We start from the raw sequence: 10,379 nt of genomic DNA, 5'->3' as shown, positions 1-10,379 counted from the left end.
TTTTCACACACTGCATAGCAGACAAACTCACCTCAGGTCACCCACTTTCCCACACAAGGATCCCAGTGACATATGGACATTGAGTTAGTGTTGGAAGAACTTCCCATAACTTTGTGTGACTGCATGTGTGTCTGTGTATATGTGTGTGTGTCTGTGTATATGTGTGTGGATCTGTGTATTATGTCTGTGTGTGTGTCTGTGTGTGTGTGTGTGTGTATGTGTTTGTGAGTGTGTGTGTCTGTGTGTGTGTGTATGTGTCTGTGTGTGTGTCTGTGTGTGTGTGTGTGTGTGTATGTGTTTGTGAGTGTGTGTTTCTATGTGTGTGTGTCTGTGTGTGTGTATGTGTCTGTGTGTGTGTCTGTGTGTGAGTGTATGTGTCTGTATGTGTGTCTGTGTGTGTGTGTGTGTGTGTGTGTATGTGTGTGTGTGTGAGAGTGTGTGTGTCTGTGTGTGTATGTGTCTGTGTGTGTGTCTGTGTGTGTGTGTATGTGTTTGTGAGTGTGTGTGTCTGTGTGTGTGTGTATGTGTCTGTGTGTATGTGTCTGTGTGTGTGTCTGTGTGTATGTGTTTGTGAGTGTGTGTCTGTGTGTGTGTGTATGTGTCTGTGTGTGTGTCTGTGTGTGTGTGTGTATGTGTTTGTGTGTGTGTGTGTTTGTGTGTATGTGTCTGTGTGTGTGTCTGTGTGTATGTGTTTGTGAGTGTGTGTCTGTGTATATGTGTGTGGATCTGTGTATTATGTCTGTGTGTCTGTCTGTGTGTGTGTCTGTGTGTGTGTTTGTGTTTGTGAGTGTGTGTGACTGTGTGTATGTGTCTGTGTGTGTGTCTGTGTGTGTGTATGTGTTTGTGAGTGTGTGTGTCTGTGTGTGTGTGTGTCTGTGTGTGTGTGTCTGTGTGTGTGTCTGTGTGTATGTGTGTGTGTGTGTGTGTATGTGTTTGTGTGTGTGTCTGTGTGTGTGTGTGTGTGTGTTTGTGAGTGTGTGTGACTGTGTGTGTGTATGTGTCTGTGTGTGTGTCTGTGTGTGTGTGTGTGTCTGTGTGTGTATGTGTCTGTGTGTGTGTGTGTTTGTCTGTGTGTGTGTCTGTGTGTGTGTTTTATTGTGTTTGTGAGTGTGTGTGACTGTGTGTGTGTGTGTATGTGTTTGTGAGTGTGTCTGTGTGTGTGTGTGTTTGTGAGTGTGTGTGACTGCCCAAAAGCGGTTATTTTCCAGCCGGAACTGGTATGCTTCTAGGAATGACAGCTTCATGACAAAGGAGGTGTAGGCGAAGGAGGGAGTCCTCTTGATTCTCATAGCATGGACGTGCACTATAGACTGAACAGGGATGTTGAAACCCCTCACTAAGCCCAGATGAAGGTTGCTGGTCTAAGTTTGGCCCTTAGGTTGCCCCCAGTGTTCTCTTTGGGGGTGTGGCGTCTAGCAGAGATGTGTTGGGAGGGGAAGAGGGGAGGAGGGGGTCTGGTTCTCAGGTCTGAGCCAGAGCAGACACTCCTGCTCCTTATCAGTGTAACATGGTGGGGCTAGACTAGAGATTACTCACAAAACCACCCTGTAGTCTCTTCAGTTATGATAGTGGTTGTGTAATACATAACACACACTAACAGTCTGTTGAGGTAGCTGGATCTGAGTCATAACACAATGTAAGTGGTTTCGATACTTGTAATAATTCTGACAGTTGTTTGTAGTAAGAACAAGAGAGGTGATAGCTGAATAAAGAGAAACTACAGCAACGAGTTGAAAAAGGACAAAGGGCAGAACGTGTAGTAAGCTAGAAAAACAACTGAGGAACACAAGGGGGAATAACATGAATTATTAACCCTGGAGTGACCATTTTCTGCAACAATGCAAACATGTTTACACACTGCTCTTAAATGAAGTCAGAAAGAGGTCATAATCCCTGGAGCCACTTGGCCGCGGAGGCTCCAGTCCCGACCACTTGTGTGGCACTGTTGTTCGGTCTATGAGGCAAGGCGAAACAACAGAAGAGAAAACACACACAGAGCTAACTATCTTTAACTGTCCGGCAACAACCTCCCTCCCTCCCAGGCAATTCCCATTCCCACATCACAGGGTTGAGCGAGGCGAGGCAAGGCGGACTCGCTCTATGGCAATCTCCTGGGCCGTGGCTGTCGGCTGGGAAAGGCCAGGGCTCACCGTTCTCACATCCTCCCCCTGCAGCACAGCAAGAAGGCTCGGATCAGCCCAAAGGCAGATGTGTGGTTGGGGACTTGGCCCATGCTCCAGCCTCCAGCCCCAGTGCAGAGGAGAGAGGCAGGGAAGGGGAGAGCCAACCAGTGCAGAAGGGGTGTGAGGAGTTTAAGGTGATATGGAGACTGATTTACAACAGGACAGTCACTGACTGCAGCATACAGACTAGTGAGAGAAGTTTTCTCTTGTTACAGCAGCTTGCATGGACAAGAACAAACTCCTCCTGAAATGTTCATGCTGATGAATACATGCAATTCTATACTATGCAGACTACAAATACACCAACTTTCCAAACTTAGACACTGCCAAAGGACAGATGTGCAACAAAAGAGTGCTACTCTAGCTTGAACACCCCATCCCCCCCCCCCATGCTGCAAAGTAGATAAGGGAGGAGAGAGAAAAGGTCTGTTTTTTGGGGTAAATTAACCTGGCAGCCATTAGTGTGTTGTAGAGCTGCAAATAGGGGCTATTCAAATCACCACTCCTTCCCTGCAATGGCCAGAGGATGTGCTCCGCTGATCAGACACACACACACACACACACACACGCACGCACGCACGCACGCACACATACATGCATGCACACACACACACACACACACACACACACACACAGAGGTGCCTGTCTCCCAGGTGGCGCAGCGGTCTAAGGCACTGCATCTCAGTGCAAGAGGCGTCACGACAGACCCTGGTTCGATTCCAGGCTGTGTCACAACCAGCCGTGCTAGAGAGTCCCATAGGGCGGTGCACAATTGGCCCATCGTCGTCCGGATTTGGCCGGGGTAGGCCATCACTGTAAATAAGAATTTGTTCTTAACTGACTTAGTTAACAAAAATTAACATACACATGTGGGTGCACACACACACTGGACATTTGCTTTCAGCTGTGATTGCACTTTTCACTATCTCTCCCAGCTAAGTGGAGCAGTGGCAGGAAACCACCTTTATCAGGCACACATCGCAGCATGACAACACCCCAGAAGACATCTCTGCAGCGCACCACAACCCAGAGCGCTGTGCTGTCACCGCGTTTGAACTAAAACAACACCACTCTCTGGGACCTGCAACCCAACGCTATTCTCAAGTATTTTTGGACCGTAAGAAACTTCAAGAAAAATGAATGCAACTGTAAACAAAAGTGTCTTGCATACAAATACATTTACAGACACACATCTGCATCTCATTACTAAATCTCATATAATTTGAAAACCCACCCTGACCTACACCAGCGTGGTACATTGGTTGTGTAAACACATTGTCTCAAACCAAACTGTTCTCAGCCTAAAGACATTTGTTTATAGCACAGACTCTCTCCAGTAATGGCAGCTGCTTTGAAAGTAAACTATGGGGCTTGAGGAGCTCCAATGAGACAAGAGTGTGTTGTCATTACTATACTGTAATTGATGACTATCAGCATGCTACCAGACCAGAGCCAGAGATCCATATCTCCCAACACTGCATTGCTTAGAGAGAACATCTGGAGGGACAAAGAGTGTGTGCAGGTGGGGTACTAAACAGCATGCCTTGCTCATGAGAAAAATATTCAAAACCCACATGGGCTTTTCAATGAACTTGTAACGATGTGTGCTGAGAGTCAGGAAGCAAGTACAGGGAGTGAGTGTTTTAATAAATAAACAAAACAATAAACACGAAAGACAAACAATGCACCGACATGAAACAGAGCCAATAACACCTGAGGAAAGAACCAAGGGGAGTGACAGATATAGGGAAGATAATCAAGGAGGTGATGGAGTCGAGGTGAGTGTCATGAGGCGCTGGTGCGCGAGACGATGGTGACAGGTGTGTTGGATAATCAGCAGCCTGATGACCTAGAGGCCAGAGAGCTCTCTTGGATTGTTGAATATTGTTGAATATTTCAGACCTTGTTAAATGTAATAAGGAAAGCCTCAAAGGGACTCACACAAAAACACAATTATTACAACCCGCAGCTAGTGTTGGATTTACCCAACCAGGGCTAGATTGTTTATGATGTATAGTTACTAGCAAGGCTTATAGAAGCAGCTTATGAGAAAGAAACACCTACTTAAAAAATGAAATACAGGATATTTTAATTGACTAAAACTATTTCTGTGTACTATCAACTCACTAGCCCAATTGGGTCAATCTGAATGGCTTATATAGCTGCAACTCTGCTTCAACAGATGTGCATACAGTACATACATGCGCAACACACACCTGTGCTTACGCACACACACACACACACACACACGCATGCACGCACGCATGCACGTGCGCACACACACACACACACACACACACACACACACACACACCACACACACACACACACACACACACACACTAGCTATGTTCTGCGAGACATTTTGCTGCTTGAACATTGCATTTGGTTTAATGGTCTGCAGAGCTCTGTGCTATTGTGGAGATAAAACATGTCTGTTGGGTCTGCATGTAGAAGCAGTTTAGAAATTACAGAGCTACTCCGAGGAAGGCCAGGAAGACATTAATGTGGAGCATCTGTGGCACATCAGACAAGGGATTCATGTATTTTTAACCAGAGACAGGTTTTTTTATTTACCTGCAGATGCATAAAGAAATTATTTATCGATCCACCGTTTGGCTCCCCCTCTCCACAGGAGAATGAATCAGATGTCAGACACATGGCCCAGGCAGACAGGGAGGCAGAGAGAGGGAGGCAGACAGGGAGGAGAAGGGATAGAGGGGAGACAGGAGGAGAGGTGGGGAAAGAGGAGAGGTGAGGGAGGAGGAGAGGTGAGGGAAGAGGAGAGGTGAGGGAGGAGGAGAGGTGGGGGAAGAGGAGAGGTGGGGGAGGTGGAGATGTGGGGGAAGAGGAGGGTGGCACGAGTCAAATTGAAAACATATCCTTTCAACATGTCTAATCTAGGCATCTTATCTCTGAAACGGGCGAGGAGAGGCTGATCCCCATGGTTCAAAGCCAAGCTCAATTTGGAGATGAGACCATGCAGACACTCCAGCCCAGCTGAGATGAGTGTTGATGCACACGGCAACCCATTGCCGCCCCTCCTCCCCTGGGGTGGGCGGGGTCTCCTGTTGACGGACTAAGTCAACCCCTTCTTCACTAGGCTGCAGTCCCCAGAGAGCAAAGGAACATGGGAATTAAATCATGGACCTTTCTTGGGCTTTTGTGTGTTTTCTTAGTTTGATGAGAAAATAATATAAAGTACATTCTTCCAGTAATTCTAGACATTGCATTATCTGCGTAATGGGATTGCATTTTTAATGAACAATGACTCAGAGATCTACCTTGGTGGTCTACTCTAAAGCAAAATGACCACTGAGACATGTTGAGTGGTGAGTTTGCAGCCTTGACCACATAATGGCCCCAGTTTAAGTGTGGGGGTCAAATGGGAGGATCCAGTGGCAGGTCTAAAGTAACTTGGCCCAGGGTTCCGGGGTTAGCCTAACAGGAAGCCTGGAGGATACACCTTATTAGGCCTCCACTTCCTGCTACTTTGAAGCATCCAGAATTTATGACACTGGGGTTGGGTGCTGTGTTGCGGATCTGATGAATTTCCTCTCCTTCTCCAAAAGACTCAGCTGATTGTTTTCATGAAAAAGTACATAGAGGGAGAGAGAGAAGAAAAAGAAGAGAGAGAAGAAGGTGAATAAAATAACCATCTGCTGGGCCTGGGCACTCCCCAAAGCCCAGCCAAGCAGTCTGGAAAGAATCACACATCTTGGCAGTACTATAAATATCCTGTGATCCTTATAACTCAAATGAAACGTAGGAGGATATTAAATAGATCCCATTGCCTTAAAGCCTCTGTATATCAATGCCAGTAGGTACAGTTCCTCACTAGAAATAGAGGCTCACTGGAAATAACTCCCTCTGAATCTATCACAGATTCACATCTAGCAGCACCTCAAATGGTCTTCAGTTCCTCCAAGCCAATACAATTAAAAAACGGTTCAGAAAATACCCAGGCTGAACTAGTGACACTGTAGATACCTGAAAGCATGCACACTGGGCCTGTATGTCAGCCATTGTCTTGTCAACAGTCGTCTACCAAACATGATGCATTACCATCAATGTGCAGGAACATTTGGCTGATCATTTTCTTATTTATTTCAGATCTCATATGCAAATAAGTGTAATCAAGCAATGCATATTTGAGCTACCTGAAACATGTGATGTGGTGAGTGAAATCCAAGCTCTAAATGATGTTGAGCCTGGGGTGATACAAGCACAAAAACCTCAGTGACAAAACATTGCAAAATCATTAACCATATGGGTACGTTATAGAACATCAAACTTTAGAGTCAATAATCGCATCTAAGTCTATCATGGCTGTCTGCCAACATCAGAGCAGATTAACAACCTCAGAGTCACATTCATAACAGTCATTCTTCAGAAACCTGTCAACACTAAAAATGAAAATTAACCAATGAAAATTCAGTTCTGTTTTTTTACGTGTGGGCGAGGAGAGGAAAGATGGCGGCTACATTTCGGCATAATCTGCAAGCTAAAATAAAATACACCAAGAAGTACCACTGTCTCTCTCTGATATCTGTCTAGATATAGAGCCCCTCAGATACCATGTGATGATAGTGTGACAGGCACCTCACGCTTCTCTGTGCATTCAGTCATATGTTTCTTTCCACTACGAGACAGAGCAAACAAGTGGATGGTGTTTAACATACAAAGAAACCATTAGCCAAAGAACTGTTTGTCACGCCCTGGTCTGTTTCACCTGTCCTTGTGCTTGTCTCCACCCCCTCCCGGTGTCGCCCATCTTCCCCACTTATCCTCTGGGTATTTATACCTGTGTTTTCTGTCTGTCTGTGCCAGTTCGTCTTGATTGTCAATCTTACCAGCGTTTGTCCTTCCAGCTCCTGTCTTTTCCCAGCCTCTCTTTTCCTCGTCCTCCTGGTTTTTGCCTGTCCTGACCCTGTTCCCGCCCTCCTAACCAGTCTGCCTGTCCCTGAGCCTGCCTGTCCCTGAGCCTGCCTGCCACCTGCCCTCCTAACCAGTCTGCCTGTCCCTGAGCCTGCTTGTCCCTGAGCCTGCCTGTCCCTGAGCCTGCCTGTCCCTGAGCCTGCCTGTCCCTGAGCCTGCCTGTCCCTGAGCCTGCCTGCCATCCTGTACCTTTGCTCCTACTCTGGATAATCAACCCCTGCCTGTAATTTGCTTGCCACTGTTGTTACAATAAACATTGTTACTTCACACAGTCTGCACTTGGGTCTTACCTTGATACATGATACCATAACAACGGGAAAATCTCACATGGAATGCAATTAGTTTGTTGGGGCAATGCGATCAAAACACACGTTGAGATTGTTTGTACATTAATGGATAGGATTATCAAACTGTAGAGCTGTATATAAACAAGATCTATATACAGGTACATTACCCACACAGCTATACACAACCAGGTCGTTACAGCCTGAAATAAATGTACAACCATCAAACAATACTGGCAGGATTTGGGCTATGTAGGTTAAAGTTAGACAGAGCCAGAGAGGCAAACCAAAGGCTCACTGTGACAAGTCCCCATGTGTCTGAACCTCTCTGGGATTCATGTGATTCTTGCCACTGTGTACTGTATGGAATCATGGCTCCCTCTGGGCTCCAGACACTGTTATCTAACCCCCTCCATCATAGATAGCTCCCCCTCATCCAGCACCCCAGACTGGGGAGAGACTAGGGAGGAGGGAAGCAGGCAGACTCCAGGCCTGACAGATGATAGAGTGACTCTCCCTGTCGTAAGAGCACTGTCTCCTACTATCAGACTGTGGTAACTGTGAAGTCTATACTCACTTCAGAAGGAGCCAATTTGCTTAACAGTTGTGGAAATGAGTTCAACGTTCAAAGTCCTGGACCAGTTTTTCAAAGACTGTACCTATATAATTTAGCTTGAATAACAACCAGCCACTAGGCTGGATAAACTGTTGGTGTACACAGTAAAGGAAAAGAATGAGAGCACAAGAAATCAATCAGAAAACACTATTTGATTAACATCAACATGTTCCATATTAATTAGATTATAAAAAGCCACATAAAAACATGTTAAACATAAAAACATGTTAAACCTAAAATACACAAATGTCTATAATACTAATAATAAAGAATGAAATGATGATAATAATAATAATAATAATAATAATAATGTATATTGCAGTGACAGGATATCTTACATGGGGTGGATGAATGTACACACCTACTCTTCTAGTTAATGTACCCAAGGTAAGACACTTAAAAACAGATGTCATGAAGATGTGATACAGTGAATCATTCTAATAATGGTAGTGTGTACTAGTCTAGACTCCTGTTAATACCACAGGTTGAGGAGCAGATAGTCATCTCTGTCTGAGCATATTAAATATAATGGCTGAATGATCGCTTACCTTCCAGTATGGAAGGGTACTTAGAGCAAAGGTGACTTTGGCGCTTCTCCAAGTTATGTCCATAAAACAAAACAAATGCCTTTATAAAGGAGAGAGTGGTGTGGAGGTTGTCACGTAGGCCTACACTGATATACAGAACCTGCCAGATTAGCAATCCTAATTCCTGATTCATTTTATTTTAGCTAAGTCTTCGCAGTGTGGTTGACAACTTGACACACTGGTTCTTAGTACAATTACATAATGTATCTGGATAAGAACGCTTCACAATGAAAAATGACATCACTCCTGTTTGTCCTCATGGAAGAGCCGACATGCTAGTCATATTGACTTAAAAAATAACAACGTCCTCCGCATGATGATATTTTGGAATTGTTCGGTCAAGTTGCCAAGATACTATCAGCATGAAAGGCCCAGGAGAACAGGAGAGTGAGCAGGCTTGGGCCCAGTGCTCTAGTACCACCACTACCATACACCAGCAGCCCAGCCGGGCAGGAAACATCTGGGAGGCTCACAGCAACAGATGTCTGTGTGAGATAAAAGCAGAGTGAGAGTTTAACCCCCCGTCTGTCTGACTGGGCGTTTATACATCCAGGTGGGCCGTAGCCTTGGCTCAAACAAACACAAGGTCCAAGTAATCAAACCACACACGTTTTCTCACTCCGTCCGGCCAGCCCAGGACGGGACAAGCATCTGGATCTGGACAAGGCCTGGAACATTGTCAGGGACTTGGGGGTTCATTGTCTGGGGTCTCATTTTGATCCATTGTCAGAAAGCCTCTCCGGGGGCCCTTGTTCACAATGCTTTTACCTCTGCAGGTCGCCGTTTGCATCATTTCCTAGTTGATGGGAGGCAGCAAAGAACAAAATATGTATCAATGGTCAACCATTCATGCATTATCACCACTCTCTAGCTCTTTGTTGAGTTTGAATTAATTTGTTGAATTTCTTTATTAGATTCTTGTATCAACTTTGCTTTCTTCATATTAAATCGTTGATTTAAACACTTTGCCCATTGTTTGAGTAAACACTGCACATTCCAGCACATGTGATGTTTACATGAAACTTCCTTTTTTGAATTAAGGCACTAAAACATTTCTACATTCCAGTTTCTCACCTTTCGACACCATCGTCTCATTAACAAAAATATCATTATTTTCAATCTTGGCTCAGATTAGCTGTCGATCAAAAGGAAGGCGTCAAAACAATGGAGAAAAAAGCAGACTAAATATGAAGAAAGTGTGTCATGCCCACAGATGAAGCAAAGCCCAGAGGGGAACATAGGTTCCTGTTTGACTATAAAAAGGCTTCTCTGGGGACCTGAGATCTTAAGTGGGACTGGCAGAAATCTCTGTAATCAGAGACAACTATGCTGCTAGCCCTAGCCTTATTCTTTATAGATTTAGAAATGAAGGTCTCCTGACTACTGAAGAAAGTTGCTAACTTTTATAAGACTTCTTTGTTTGGTATATCTCTGTATGGAGGGGCCTTACATGGTATATGCCTATACGGATACACTAAATCATGTCATTAAAAAATATCTTTTTTTTAACCATGCAACTGAGAAAGCTAGGTTTTTCCGCACCACCAACCAAAAAAAGTCACATTTAAGAAAGCATTTTAGAAAAGAATTAGACCTACTTACAGTACATTCAGAGAACATATTTTTCCACGTACAAGAGACAACAGTATCAAAGTTAATAAAAATGGAATATTCAAAAATAAGTGTAGGCCACATTTATTACAAAGCATAACCTTCAAGCAGAGGGATGTCAAAATGAATAGAATGAGTAGCATGACCAATCAAGTGGATG

The 10,379-nt window shown here is 44.6% G+C and overlaps 1 long non-coding RNA gene across 1 annotated transcript; it reads right to left on the bottom strand.

Annotated features, from left to right (window-relative positions):
• Nucleotides 1-8,956: 8,956 nt before the first annotated feature.
• Nucleotides 8,957-9,758, bottom strand: LOC115163976 (uncharacterized). The gene is made up of 3 exons (XR_003869853.1): nucleotides 9,683-9,758; nucleotides 9,218-9,404; nucleotides 8,957-9,093 (listed from the first exon to the last, which is right to left on the bottom strand). It is a non-coding gene; the product is annotated as an uncharacterized LOC115163976 (long non-coding RNA).
• Between the last annotated feature and the right edge of the window lie 621 nt (nucleotides 9,759-10,379).

Source organism: Salmo trutta, chromosome 26 (genome assembly GCF_901001165.1).
Source record: "Salmo trutta chromosome 26, fSalTru1.1, whole genome shotgun sequence".
NCBI classification, from domain to species: Eukaryota; Metazoa; Chordata; class Actinopteri; order Salmoniformes; family Salmonidae; genus Salmo; species Salmo trutta.
The sequence above is the reverse complement of the archived record's forward strand: the minus strand, read 5'-3'. Positions and strand labels throughout refer to the sequence as shown.